Source organism: Phacochoerus africanus, chromosome 2, assembly GCF_016906955.1.
Source record: "Phacochoerus africanus isolate WHEZ1 chromosome 2, ROS_Pafr_v1, whole genome shotgun sequence".
Taxonomy (NCBI): Eukaryota; Metazoa; Chordata; class Mammalia; order Artiodactyla; family Suidae; genus Phacochoerus; species Phacochoerus africanus.
This window is the reverse complement of record NC_062545.1, coordinates 188,603,377-188,619,300: the sequence shown is the minus strand read 5'-3', so window position 1 is coordinate 188,619,300 and position 15,924 is coordinate 188,603,377. Positions and strand designations below refer to the sequence as shown.

The 15,924-nt window shown below is 38.2% G+C and overlaps 1 long non-coding RNA gene across 1 annotated transcript in view; it reads left to right on the top strand.

Moving 5' to 3' along the window:
* The first annotated feature begins 3,193 nt into the window (after positions 1-3,193).
* Positions 3,194-15,924, top strand: part of LOC125119867 (uncharacterized) — a 66,062-nt gene continuing 53,331 nt past the window's right edge. The window contains exon 1 of the long non-coding RNA XR_007133194.1: positions 3,194-3,265. This is a non-coding gene — a long non-coding RNA (uncharacterized LOC125119867). The remainder of the gene's footprint in view (positions 3,266-15,924) is intronic.

Genomic DNA, 15,924 nt, shown 5'->3' with positions numbered 1-15,924 from the left:
ATCTGTGAGGATGTGGGTTCAATCCCTGGCCTTGCTCAATGGGTTAAGGATCCAGTGTTGGTGTAGGTCATGGATGCAGCTTGGATCCCGAGTTGCTGTAACTGCTGTGTAGGCCGGCAGCTGCAGCTCTGATTCAACCTCTGGCCTAGAAACTTACTCATGCAGCAGATGAGGCCTTAAAAAGCCAAAAAAAAAAAAAAAAATGGTAAAGAGGGATAGTAATCAGAGCCCAGGTCACAAAGGCAAAGGCTGGAATCGGCAGGCTAGGTAGATAGGCTAAGTTTAGAGCACTGAAAGAGAGAAAGTGTAGAACAGTTTAGGAGGCAGTTTGGAGGCAAATTCTATGCACCCTGGGCATCTACTGGGATGTCCTTTCTCAAGGGCAGCTTGGCACCTTTTGCTGGTTGGAGGCTGATTTTTACAGTGAATGAACTCTGTGGGCTATGATAGTGACCCATTCTAGGGATTTGCAGAGTCCTGAGGGGTCAGTTCCTTTGGATCCACAGCATGATGTTGACTAGCCAGAAAGAAGACAAGTAAAATCTATCATCAAACTGATATTAAGCACTTTCATTGTTTGTTTAGTGGCATTTCCAACATGAGTTAGGGCTTTAGATATTCTTGGAGACAGTCAAGGTTAAAAACAAGCTCTCTGAAGTTCAACTGTCAGGGTTCAAACATCAGCCTCACCATTTATTAGCTGGTAATGGTGTTGTGTAAAATAACCTAATCTGTCTAAAATTATTGACTCTGTAAAATAATCCATTCTTCTTTATGAAATGGTGTGAGCTCCTGCCTGCCTCCTCCACTGCCCCACCCCCAACTCCACAAATTTTTCTCGGGCTGCCACAAATTGCTGGATGGAATCATATGAATTCTAAATTACTTTTTTAAATTGACATTACTTGCTGCAAGCCAACTACTTCATAAGCTGTGTCAGCTAAAGGTCTCCCCACCACTTAGTCTGAAGTTTTTGCTGTCATATCTGTCCTGTTAATTTAAGCAGAAACTGTAATTAGATGTAAGTGGTCCTGTTCCCACAGAAATGAATGGCAGCATCTGTAGAGAGACAACCGTTCCAAACCCTTTTGGCTACCAGTGCTCTACAAGTTAGCAGTATGGAGTGAGGCCCAGATCCAGACTTCTGTCGGCCTAATTTTATATCTGTGGACGCACAACACTAAATCCAATATTTCTAATGCCTTGCTGTGATGGGTGCAAAGCCAAGCACATTCCAAACTTTTGTGTTGATGACTCCTCCTGAGAAGGACACTATGTATATGTGTGTGTGTGTTTTCTATTTTCCTAGATCACTAGCATAGATAGCAAAAAATAAATAGCAATTTGATAAGTAGCTCTGTGCAAAACCAGCAACAGTAAAAAAGTTGTGTTTATAACTGAGCAGTGGAATCCAGAGATATTTTGAATAAATATGTTTAGTTCTTTTGTTTACTTCTCTGATAAAGGAACGAACTGCTTATATCCTGAAAGTTTGGACGATGATAGAGTCAAGTGCCAGGGCCTCCTGTGTGTGTGGGGATATGTTTGCCAGAAGAGTTATTTATGGTATACAAGTTTATATCTAGGGAGTCCAAGAAATCTATATTGAGACAATTCATACTGTCCTTAAACTTCAGTACAACAAAACTGGCAGTTGTTGAATATCTACCCCTTATCTACACCACACTAGACACTGTAGGGTACACAAGAGTGATAGAAAACGTGAGCTTTCAGTTTGGCCGGGGGTTCAAATACACGGACTCAAAGTTAACTGTCTAAAATTGAGTATAATAATAAGACTAAAATCCTCTTCATGGTAAGAGAATCATGCTCCAATAAATTCATTTGCTTAAAACCTGGCATCATATTGCAAGATTAATGAAATGGCCAGAATGAGGTTGCCCAAGTAGCCATTTGGGAGTTCCAGGGGTCTTTGCCATCTAAATCCACTCTAGTCCTGGCCACAATTTGGTGCCACCTGGTGGCAGTTGTCCACTCCAGCTTAAATGTACATGGAATGATTCTGGGCCCTGTGGTTGATGGGATTTCCAGGAAAGAGGCAGTGATTCCAGGAGTCTCCCAGTAAGTTGGCACCCATTTGGTTAGCTCAATCCAGGGAAATTGGGGATGTAGAGACTACACTTGGCTTCCCCGATTCCTGATGGGGTTACCTGCTTTCTTGCTTCCTGATGGGGTTACCTTCTTCCCTGCTTCTTGATGGGGCTCATTTCTAAGCAGCCCGCCTTCCCACCCACCAGTAACTTTGAGAACAGGACTGGGAAGGCAATGGCAGCTACTCATTATTTTGTTATTGTTTTGTAAAACAAATTTTAATTTTTTTATTTTAAAAACTTGGAGAGTAGTTATTTCCAATGTAGGTAGGTGGTAGCAGCAACAGTTTCTTGAAAGAAGTTAGACTTGTGTCTTCACAAAAATGTGAAATACAGTTTGTCAGGAAAGACAAACTTTATAATATCAAGTAAAGATATTATTCTGGTTGATTTTGCAGTCTTTCTAGAAAACAGGTACCTAACTTAGCATGTATTTGATCAAATAAGATACATTTGGGGAACTTGGGGACCTTTTAGGGTTATAGTAAGGGTAAGAGTCTGTATTGGTATCTGATGGTGTTTGCTGTTTTTAAAATATTTGATGGCCTTTAAGCACTTTTGGCACTAGAGAAAATGCTTTTCTTCACAGATAGATAGTTGGCTGTACTAATGCATGGCAAAACACCATCCCCTGTGACAGGTTTGAATATAAAAGCTCAAGGAGAAGGGTGGGGGAGGGCGAAGATAAAGAGAAAGAGAAAAAGTGCCCCAATGCGTGCCTAAGAATTAAATATTAAGTTACCCTGGATTTTTCTAATTTAAAAAATGGGCTTGCCCTTTATGTAAACGGAGCAGGTTTGCCTGGAAATTTGATTTTAGTTGGGTCTCAATCAGGCAAATTACAGATACTCCAGGGATCAGACAGGAAATTTAAGTTTATATCATTTGTGTAACTCATTCTTAGCAAAGGTTTACTTTCTGGTTGATTCACTTGCTGTTACCTCTTCCCTTGGTGATTTTCCTATTTTTCCCTATGGTTAATGCTTTGATTTTTTTTTTTTTTTATGTACTGCTTTTTAATCTTTAAAGTGCCATGCAGGCAAGAATTAATCTCTGGTGGAATTTTTCCATTTTGTAGATGGAAGAGATAGCAGAGGAGATGTAGATGGATTGTCTGGGACTCCAAAGTGGAATGTTTTCAGAGCTGGGATTTGGTGAGCAGTCCAACCCCTAGAAATTCTGAGGCAACTTTAAATGTTTGTTTGTTCCCGGACTGTAGCTCCTCTTGAACCACATCTGTGAGTATATGTGTTTGTATGATGATAGGGGAAAAGGATGAAGGGTGACAAATGGGTAGAGTTAAATGGTATGTTTTCAACTGGTGCAATTATAAATATATATATTCAAACAAGAAACCTGCTGATGGTCTTAGATATAATAGAAAGTTCTCTGAGCAATTGCTTTATCCCTTTGGGGCACAGTGCCCTCATCTATAAAAACAGAAACAAAGACAAAAATATTTACAGAGCAGCTGTACATTACCATATGCCTGAAATTGAATTAGGTACATTCATGATGGTCACTGAATTTCCCAAAGCCCAGTGTGTTAGATAAAGGATACTCAGATGCCGTGACTTGTTTAAGATTTGTCTGGTTCGTTTAACTGTGAACAGAAGAGTCTTATCCCTGGGCCTAGATCCAGTGCTCTTTCTGTCACAACATAGCTCCCTCATAGAGGGCAAGAACAACTGATCTTGCAGGTGCTAGATGACTCTAATGTAACATGGTCCCATGATGATGGAGAGGATATAATTCGGTGAGTCTAAGTAGAATATAAGAAATAATTCACGAGCAGTCATCATTGTGATGGTTCATTGAGTCTAGAGGAGTGGTTCTCTACCTTGACTTTACATCAGCATCATCTTGTGAACATAAAAAAAAAAGCTAATACTTAGGTCTGTCCTCAGAAACATTAAGTCATGAGAGAGGATCCAGACATCAGTCTTTTCAGGTCTCTCCCAGCAATTCCAATATGCATCCAAGGTGGAGTACAACAGCTTTAGACTTAGAAATTCATACCAGTGTACTTCCTTTCTTGAGGTTGGTTGACCTACTCTCTCTCTCCTGCACCTCATTTTCCTTTGCTCTTAGCCGGTGAAAGGACAGCAGCCTTCATCTTCCTTGCTCATTCTCCTTCCCATTTGCAACAGAGCATGATTGCTGTAGGGGAGGGAAGAAGGAAAATTAATAACAACAGGCATAAACAACAAACACTGGCAACAGGTCTGTTTCTGACAAAGACTTAGCGGTGCATAATCATGACATGCCAAAACATTAGCAAGGAAGCTACTCACGCGTGACTGGCTCTGGTGGCTTTGGCAGCAGATAGTAACAGGCTCTAGGGAGTGGCTTTTCCACCCAGAGCAGCCCCTCACTTAGAGAGGGGGGTGTTGTGGCTTTCCTTTAGGGGGAGAAACAAAAGGGACATGCAGTGTCAAAGTATTCCCATGCTCAAAATGACCCAACACCATATGGGATTCTATGAGCTAGAAAAGAGTTGATTAAAATTTCAACCCTCTTCACAGACCAAAAGGGATTTTATCCCCCAATCTGGCATATTTAGACTGTGACTGCTTCTAGAGCTGGATTATGCCCTCATGAAAATGAGTCTTAATAATTTCCATGGGTTCTTGTTCAGAGTTAGGCCTGTCTAGGAATCTGAATTTAAACTCTGACCGTTGGAAATCCACACTTCTTGTAATAATAAATATGGCAGAATTATAAGCAAAGATGCAGGTCACCTTTTTAAGTTAAAAATATATGTGCATTTCATAAATAAAGTGACAACAGTGGGGCTGGGTAGTATTTGGAAAAGGATTTCTCACATTTTTTCAACATTAAATGTGTAAAGAGTAGTTTTAAATGACTCAGTTTTTTTCTGGGGCTCTCAGTTGGGTGAGTGAGGAACAGTGAAAGTGAAAATCTAGGTGTTTCCAAATTTAAGAGTGGTTTCCCCCAACTCTCAGATTGTCAGAGAGAATAAAAGTGCTCTTTCATTTTTCCCAGCACTTGGAGTTGTTTCAATTATTAGTGACCGACAAGCAGTAAGAAATGCTTTTAATAGTTTTTAGCCTTTTTGTGGTGAAATACACACACACACACCAGAAAACTGCAAAAAATAATAATAATGTTTAGCCCAATGATCTATCACAATTAACATTTGTGGATCTGCCACCAGGCCAAAGAATAGAATGTGGCAAGCCCTCCTGTAGCAAATTTTCTCAGGTAGAAGAAGGCCATCATTTTGAAATTCTATATTTCTTCCTGGAAAAGTAAGAACATAAACATTTGAAGCTAGTTTTTGAAAGACTCCTAAGGGGTCGGGGAAGGAAAGTTAGTGGGAAATGTCGAGTTCATCTCTGTGCCAACTAGAACTTTCCTTGGTGCCCGAACATATTTTTGTGCCTTTGCCCCTGCTCTTCGTCTGTGTGGAGAGCCTTCACCCTGTGGACTGTAAAAAGGAGCTGAAAATACCTTTTTAACCAAAGAATTACAATTATGTAAGTTAAATGTTAACTAAGGCCCAAGTACCCTAGTCCTTGTGAAGACTTATGTTCTGAGAAGCCCAGCAATCACAAGAAATGAAAACAATTCTAATTCTTACCTAAATCACTTAAAGAACATTTTAGGAGGGATATGACATATCCCATAGTGGCCAAAATCCTCTGTCCCCTTCTCACTTCTTCCATATCCTGTAGCAGTTCCAGAGACTCTCACTTACCAACACCCCCAGAAATGTATTTCCAGATACTTCATACTGTGGTGTTTTCTCCCTTTGTATTCTTCCTCTTTTTCTCTGTACTGTCTTGTGTAGACCGATTAAACTATCTCATGTTTCTAAAGAAATTCCTTTTAGCTTTTCCCATCCCCTAGATTTTTTACAACAAAGGAAAGCAATGGAAATAGTCCTATTGTAAGATTCTTAACCCCCTTTCCTCTTTCTTTTCTTCTTCTGTCTACTTATTCTTCAAATTCCATCTCGCAAAGAGCCCAAACTGGTTTGGCAAATGCCTGAGTACACTTAGAGGATGAGAGAGTGGGGAGAAGTGGACGACATTCTTTTAGCTGGTGGGGGGTGATATGTTTGTGTGTGCATGTATGTGTGGGTGTGAATGGGAGACTGGGGCTTATCTCAGAAATGATTAATTGACTTGAACTGAATTAAAAAAAAATTGAATGAGGGTAAAGGTTAGGGGTACAACATCTTAACCTCTAAAAAGTGAGTAGGACAGTCTATTAAAGGGTTAAAAGTATTGAAAGACTATCCTACATGGATCAAAGGTTGACTCTGGGAGGTTCCTGAAGACTTGGGTGTTGGGTGTTAGGAGTGAGGTAGGGAGGGAGGATCTGAAAGAAAGGAAAAGGCCAAGTTATATGTTTGGGTAGGGGTAGTCTTCCTCATGGTTCTTTTTTTTCCCCCACTGAAATCTGTGGCTGATCATATCCACATCTGCCTCATGTAAGACAAAGTTGGAGGAGCTCAAATCAATCAGACCAGTAGGATGGAGGACATGGAAACAAACCTGTCCATGAGCAGCCATCATAGCCATGGGCTGTGACCACCTGGGTAGTGAATGTGATGAGAAATAAAAAGTGGCCAGTCAAGTCATGGACATGAGGCCAAGTAGACGGTGGATGATTCCTTTTTCTAAAGCATTAGATGACCTAAGAGAAAAATGCAGCCTTGGTATCAAATATAGGAACATGAAGATAAGAGCAACAGAGCCCACGTAATGTAAGACAATGCCCAGATGCCTAGGCTACTTAAGAGAAAAAGAAGTGATTTTCAGAGTACAGTCACAAAAAAAGATCTCAATGTTTTATTCAGTAAAATTAGCTCTAAAAACCCCATGGTGTGATTCAGACATTCTGAAATAATGCCTGTGTTTCTGAAATTTCAATTAAAGACCCCTTCTGGAATTATCCATAGTAGAAAGACCTAAATCTAATTCCACCCAGTAGAACGTCTCTTTGGTCCAAACATCGCCCAGTAGGGACTGCTGTACAAGTGATGTCCTGATGGGGTTGATGCCTCAGACAGCCCCCTGGAATTCCTAAGGGTACTGATTCTGACTTTGTAGCTCCTCAGTTCACGACTTCAGGTTTATGACTAATTGCAACTACTCATACTCACCAGGCTTTATGGAAGGACACGTAGAGTCAAGTCACCCTCTTTAGCTTCCCTCTTCTTGTCAGTGGGACCACCAGATTCATAAGCTTTTTTTATCCCTAACGTCTTCATTTCCTTTGCTCCCCCTAACCTGTGTCCTATATGCATGCTTCTTGTATCTTTTAAAAAGATTGTCTCTGAAATCTAGGCCTGCCCCTATTATTTGATGGACACAGAGCAAGAATAAACTAACAGTGGCCCATATACCCTGTGTCTAAACACTTAAAAGTTATAAAAAAAAAAAATTTAGCTTACAAGCTGTTGTCCTTTTGCCTGAACAAATGATACCTTCATAATGGCATGATAGCAAGGTGTGAGTGAAGCTATATGGTTTATATGTGACTGAAAGTTGGCAAAATATCAAAAACAATGGAATTTAATTATAATTGCACATGTCTGAGTGTATTGTTAGATGAGTGGTAAAATAAAGGTATACATGTTTCATAAATTATTATACGTATTTAATATAATTTTTGTCTTTTCATCAAAATCATTGATTATAATTGAGATTTTTTACATAATTTGTCTTCTATGAACAGGGGTGACCTAAAAGATTAAAAAAATAAAGTGTACATATTTTGACTATATTTTCACCAAAAATGTGAAGTAAAAATAAGCATTAAAGCATTTTGAATTTATTTTTAAAGTGTTTTCCAAAAAATTATTTTCTTCAAAATATTTAAATTTATGTATTAGAGTTTAAAAGGCAAAATACAAATAATAATGAATTTCAGTGTTTTAACGCAAAATTATTTGTATAAAGCTAACCTTTTAACTTAATTTTTTAAAATGGATTCAATTTCAATACTCTTGTCAAAATGAAACTATTAGCAATGGTGAAAGATCTTTAATACATACATGTTATATTTAGATCCTCAAATTTAAGAGTAAATGAATTGTTTAATATAGCAAAATGTTCTTCAGCTTCCACATGCAATTATTTTAAATATACAGTAATCTATGAGGATTCTAAAACCACAGCTGGAATACAAAGAGAAGCAGGAAAATGGACACTGAAAACTCCTATTAAAAGATATCTTTTATGCAAGCATCTGTCATTCATGCTAGGAGGAGGCTTTATAAGTTACTGTCTTTTCTTGAATCTAAGCACTCCTGCTGCTCAAGTCTTCCTGTACTCCAAAGCTGTGTCTGTCTCTGATGCAGCGGCACAACTTACAACCTTCATGGTATTGGATACTGGACAGCGTTGCGTTCTGTTTTAAGGGCATAGAGCAAGAAAGGTGGAAAAGCATCTGGGTCTAAGAGGTGTTAGTTGTCAGAGTGAATGTTTAGAGCTGTGGATTGTGCTGAGCTGGTGCGAAGCATTGGACCCAGGAAGACATGTCCATGTACTCTTTACTAAATTTAATTTTTTTGAATATTGTGATATGTAGGTCCATCTCATGTTTGGGATCCCAGCCCTCTTGCCTGGATCTAAGGGTGGAACTGTCTTGATAAGTCTCTTCCTCTCCATTTCTTAATTCTGGTTCTAGTTATCTTATGTCATGATATTGAAACAGCGTTAACCACCTATGGGTTTTTCTCTTACCAAGCTATCTGAATCATGTATAAAATGAGTTTTCTAATGTTCTTTGACCTACCATATCATTTCTTACCTTAGAGCTTAGTGGTTACCTGATGCCTGCTGGATTAAAGCCTAAATATTAACAAACTGTCTTATCTCATCAAATTCATCTCTACTGTTTACTAATGAATGCCCTTTGCTTAACCAAGCTGCTCTCTTTGTACCGCTGCCCCAAACTTTTAGTTGTCATTCTTTGATGAGTAATTTTGCTCACAAACATCCCCACTTTTTTTTAACCCATATAATCTTGGCTAAAATAATAGCAAACATCTTTTGGCTTATATACATGAACTTCTGTTAGATGTCTTGTGCATTTTTTCCAGCTAGATTATGTTTTGTCTTCCTAAGTGTTAGTTGTATAAAAGGAGGGTGATTTTATTCTTCTTTGTTCTTCTAAGACTGTATTTCAATTACAAGAGTAAATATTTATATTTTAAATAAAAGTTTAGAAATGTATGAAGAAAAATGTGAAACTCTCTACCACTTCCACTCTCATTTCCCAATAGAAATATCCATCAATAATTTAGTTTGTTGTTTCAGAAGTTTTCATGTATAAATGCTTACAAATATTTTTATATACAGTTTGAAATTTTTGTTGTATGTATTTATTTATTTATTTTTGGCTGTGCCTGTGGCAAGTGGAAATTCCCAGGCCGGGAACTGAACCCATGTCACAGCAGTGACAGTGTTGGATCCCTAACCTACTAGGCCACTAGGGAACTCCTGTATACACTTTTTTAAAAAGCAAAGATGGTAGTAATCATCTCAAATATATTTTTTATGATCTTCTTTATTTGCATAACACTATGTCCTGGATGACTTTCCAGGTCAACCCATCAGACTATCTCACTCTTTAAAAGCTTCATATAAGAACTATTAAATGAATATAAAATCCCAACTATAAATGAGGATAAGAATAGTATATATTTCAAAGGGTTATGGTGGGAATTAAAAATATTAAGACATTTGAAGTGCTTAGAATGTTTCTTGCACATAGTAAGGACAAATACATGTTACCTGTGTAATAGTAAACAATTTAATAATTATTAATTTATTGCCTTTTTTGCCAATTTTTACAAATAATTCTTCAATGAACATCCTTACATGTGCTGTTGCACACTAAACAATACTAATACATCTTTTCATCAACAGAGTATGAGAATCCAGTATGGAAATTTCTAAACATTTGTTGTATTTCTGATTATAAAAGTGATATATGCTCATTGGAGAGAATTTGGAAAATATAAAATATCTCAAAGCCCTGCCATTCCAAGATAAAATCACTATTAATATTTTAATGTATTTCATTGGGAATCATTTTGTTGATAAGTGTATGTACTTGTCCAACATGTTATAGAGAAAGCACTTTCCCATGATATGTAATATTTTATCACATAAATATACTATCATTTACTTAACTATTCTCAATTTGTTGGAATTCCAGATTTTTCAACATATAAATAGGTCTTAGCTTTTGGACTAAGTTTTTGTTCATGTTTCAGTTTACTTAAAACATGAAGGATATAAACTTTAAAAAATTTTTTTGTCTTTTTTTTTGATCCTCAAAATTTCTTTTAATTTTTTAAAATTATGGTTGATGTACAATGTTGTTATTTTTGCTGTACTGCAAAGTGACTCATATATATATATATACATACACACACACAAAGAATTTTTTCCATTCCTTATTCATCAACAGCTCTAATTATTGAAATAATCATTTTTTATTTAATGATTTTTATTTTTTTCTATTATAGCTGGTTTACATGTGTTCTGTCAATTTTCTACTGTACAGCAAGGTGTCCCAGTCACACATAAACATAAATATTTCTTTTTCTCACATTATCATGCTCCATCATAAGTGACTAGATATAGTTTCCACTGCAATTTTTTTGTCTTTTTAGGGCTGCACCCACAGCATATGGAAGTTCCCAGGTTAGGGGTCGAATTGGAGCTGCAGTAGCAGTGGAAGATCCAAGCTGTGTCTGTGACCTACACTGGAGCCCACGACAATGCTGGATCCTTGACCCACTGAGCAAGGCCAGGGATCGAACTGCGTCCTCATAGAGGCTAGTCTGGTTCGTTACTGCTGCAAGCCATAATGGGAACTCCAAGGATACAAACTTCTGATTGCCAGGAACGTTCTCAACAACATCAGCATGTTCCTGTTCCAGGAATCACATGGAGAAGTCAGCTTCTACTTTTCTAGTTTGGAAACATTTACCAGATCCCTCTTTCCCCATCTTTCCCAGGGCTAGCCTATAGCAGCAATCTCATCTGCAGACAACATGCTAGCTATTCTTTTCTGTCATTAAGACTCTGGTGGTCTGCAGGCTGGACTCACTCTGTATTTAGTGCTTATCTAATAATATCACTCTTCGTAATCCTTCGCTCACATTCTTTGTGCCAACACATCATCCTCTTTTTGGATATCACTTTAGTGAACCATAGAAGATTGAAATCTCAGCAAATCTAAATTCTGTTTTCTGCTCAGGTAGGGACTAGAGGTGTGACATTGGGAAGTGATTTATCCCTTCTGTGCTCAGTGTCCTAATCAACAAACCAGAGGTGTATGTAATGGGCCTTTTTGCAGTATAATATTTATGGTATTTTTGTAGTAAGTCACATCACTACAAGTGGTTAGGAAGTTAGAAATTCACATGCATGCTTATAATGACAACATATGGTTCATGATTTTTTTTGCCCTGCCAAAGGAAAGGTCTAATTTGTAGATCAAGCTGCCGATTTTAGCATTTCTTTGGGCTCTGAAGCTAGCACTATCTTTATGGTGTAACCATGTCATGAGGTAGGCAGTGAGAAGGGTGTGAAAGAAGAGAGGGGCCTGGCAGATTATGACAAGGAGCTTGAAGCACAGTGTACCTGTCAAGTGTGTTGATAGCTCTGGTCAAGGATTCACATACCAGGAAGTCAGGTACAAAATAACACAATTTCTTTAGCCATAGGCAGAGAGTTTGTCGGCTCCTTTCTTCCTGCTTTCATCCATATGCAAGCAAGTGATAACATGTACTAAGTTAAATAATGCATGGTACTTCAACTATTCTTACTTCCTATCCTTTGGTTATTGTAATTACATGTAATTTTGTGACGGATTTTCTATTTTTTAAGAAATCGCACTTTTGTACTTGATCCAGCTAACAGGATTTTCTTACATTACTTCATAAAGAGACCATCTTTTAAACTTCTAATGTTATTTCTTATTCATTAGTACATTTGCCTGTGGGGTATGTTCATAAATGGGTTAAAGTTACAAAGTTATGCTTATAAAAGCTCATGGTAATTTGGAGTATCAGGAGGATTTATTAATTTTGAAATCTTAAAAGAGCAAAAGCTAAAATGAGATTGGATTAAGTATATTCTTGCATGCAGTTATTCTAAACACCCTTAAGGACCAAAGACTAACTTACAGAGGACATTATGCAAATGTGAATATATCTCTAAGTGCCTCATAGGCTTGCTGATGTAATATTTTACATGGTTAGTTAAGTACATCAAGTAAAAGGTTTGACCTTGATAGAGTAAAAAGGTGCTTATTTCAAAATAACTCAGTTGTTTTCCAGGCCATTGCAGAGCAGTCAACATAAGGTGAATATAATCTAGAATTTCATCATTAGTATCTTAGTCAGCTAAGTATCTGCTTCACAGGAAACCAAATATATGCTTTATGGTACCCCCATATCTCCTGTATTCATCTAAATACCACATGTGCTTGAATGCTTCCTAGGGACTGTTCTGTGGCAATGTGAAGAAATCATTCTCAGTCATGACTGACACCAAGAAAGGAAGTTAAAAAATTTTTAAGATTCCCAGGTTTCACTTAATCAGATTATTTATTTATTTATTTATTTATTTATTTATTTATTTGAAGGGTGGCCCAAAGAATCATGAGCTTTTAAAACTTTTTCATATGAATCCCATGGTTTGGTTTAGGAAACAACAAGGGCCTCCTCAACTGCAATTTTCTGGTCTGATGTGGTATTTTTGCATCTTTCCTTTTGCTACGTTATCACCTCAATATGATAAATAGATATGCTTTTCTGGGATTTATAGTTTCTATGTTAATATAAGAAGAAGAAAGTGTTAATGGGGGTCCTGTGCCTTAGGCTCTAGAAACTTGGAACAAAGGGACCATTCTGGGACACTTTGGCTCATCCATTATTAATTGTCATCTACTTGCTGTGCCCACATCTGGAGTTGGCTGAAAGTAAGGAAGAAGTTTAGGGTGGAGGAGGCAGGAGAATGTTACAAAGACACCTAAACATTCATGACTTTGCCTCTGGTAGACTTTTTCCCAAAAAGAACTTAAAGAAATCCATTCATTGATCATTAATCACTAATTAATCACTACCTTATATAAGCATTTACTTTTTAAAATTTATTCAACAAATATCTACAACACATTTGTAGGGTACATAGTTCTGTGCTTGCCAAAGGGTTGGTGGTTTTAGAAACTTTCTAAATATTCTTTACCCTGTTCATTAGCAATGGGCAAGGAGAAAGCAATAAAAATCTCATTGACAAACTTATTTTAAAAATTATTTCCAGGAGTTCCCGCCCTGGCTCAGTGGTTACGAATCCGACTAGGAACCATGAGGTTGAGGGTTCAATCCCTGACCTTGCTCAGTGGGTTAAGGATCCGGCGTTGCCGTGGGCTGTGGTGTAGGTCCCAGACGAGGATCGGATGCCGAGTTGCTGTGGCTCTGGCGCAGGCTGGCTACAGCTCCGATTAGACCCCTAGCCTGGGAACCTCCATGTGCCTCGGGAGCGGCCCCAGAAAAAAAAGCAAAAAGGCAAAAATAAATAAATAAAATAAAATAAAATAAATTATTCCAGTTGTGTGTGGACCATGAGAGATGCAAATTTCTCATTTTAACCTAATTGCCGTCTTCCTCATCTTAATAAGAAATGTTGGTATTTCTTTTTTTCTTTTTCTTTTTCTTTTTTTTTGTCTTTTTGCCATTTCTTGGGCCACTCCTGTGGCATATGGAGGTTCCCAGGCTAGGGGTCTAATCGGAGCTGTAGCTGCCAGACTATGCCAGAGCCATAGCAACATGGGATCTGAGCCGCGTCTGCAACCTACACCACAGCTCATGACAACGCCAGATCCTTAATCCACTGAGCAAGGCCAGGGATCAAACCTGCAACCTTATGGTTCCTAGTCGGATTCGTTAACCACTAACACACGATGGGAACTCTGAAATGTTGGTATTTCTTTCTGATCATTTTAAGCATCACTAATGCCCCAACAGACTGAAATTGGGACAATTGGCAGGTGAAAAAAACGGTTGATGGTAGAAGCAAAATGCAATTTCTTCCACTATAATTCTCCACAAGCTGTGTAAACTCTCCTCAGTTAAACAAACATTTTTTAAAGACAAAGATTTTACATTTTTATCCAAACACTGCTGGTAGCAACTGCTCACTTTCACTCTTTTGGAGCCTTCCCAAACAGCCAGGAGATTTGCATTTTCTTTATTAGTCTCAGCAGTATGCTTCCTTCCAAAAAAGAGAGAAAATGAAAACCTTGCATTTCCCTGAATGCTGAGTAGAATAACATGACTATATTCCAGGTGGCCTAGTGAATAAATATGCAATTATTATTATTATTATTATTGATTTATGTAGCAGACCTCCCAAGCATTTGAACTCCACACACCACCATTTAAAATGTGTCATACCTGCATACCAAGAGGAGAGACCTTGAGTTGAACCTTCACAGTAGTCAATGGATCACCGAACGTGTTCTCAAATTGGAGTCAGTGGGGCAAATCCTGTAGTTGGAGCCAGTGAAAATTTGAAAGAAATATACACTCATAGATTATAGATGTTTATTTCTGTGGAGGGCTGTGGGTTTCTAAATTTCACACTTTTTCAGGAATGTAGATGTTTAATTTCTCCTTGGGAAATATCAGTCACATATGTAAAATGAAGGCCCAAAGTGAGCAAAATGCAAAGGAGAAGAATGTATTATGAGTGACAAGGTGGGTAATGAGCTGTGGTTCAATATGGGCTTCTGTTATCAACTGGCTGTGTGTCCTTGGACATGTCACTTAACTTTGTGCCTCATTTTCCCCATCTAAAAATGGGGATTAGTATGTGAGAATGTGATAAGTGAATGTGTGTACACTGTTTAGAATAGTGCAGAACAACATTGTAAATGCTCAATAAATCCTCGTGATTAATTGCTATCATATATAACCTAGCGTTAGGACATTTTCAAGAAACCACTAAAATGTAACTCTTTTTTTTTTTTTTTTAAGGTGGGGCATATGGAAATTCCCAGGCTAGGGATCAAATCAGAGCTACAGCTGCCATCCACAGGCACAGCCACAACCACAGCCACTCCAGATCCGAGCTGCCTCTGAGACCCATACCATGGCTTGTGGCACTCAGGATCCTTAGCCTACTGAGCAGGGCCAGGGATTGAACCTGCATCCTTATGGATGTTAGTTGGGTTTGTTTCCACTGAGCCACAATGGGAACTTTGAATGTAACCATTCTGATTGGCCTGCCCAGTTACCTTATTCCCACCCACCATTCTCACTCCCCGGAGACGTTCGGCAGGTAGCCCTCCACATTCCCAGGGTAAGAAGATGCATGGCTTTGGGCTTGCCATGAGGTTGATCCCATATGGTTCTTTTATTCACTCTGAGAGTCACCCACTTGAGGTGCATGCAAGCTGCCACCCTTGGGAGTATCTGTATTCCCACAAATACCACCCTTCCTGCCCATGCCTTTTCCACTTAAATTGTTCCTTATCCCTTACCTGCAGGTCTACCAGACCATGATACTGGATACATAGGAGCTTCCCAGTCCATACTTACTGACTGGTTGGCTGATAGATATGATTAAGAAAAATTAAGGCAAAATAAACATTGGGTGAAACTTTGAGAATAATTTTTTAAAACAATTTTTATTTTATTTTATTTTATTTTTTGCTTTTTAGGGCTGCATCTGCAGCATATGGAGGTTCCTAGGCTACGGGTCGAATTGGAGCTATAGATGCCAGCTTATACCACAGCCACAGCAACACCAGATCC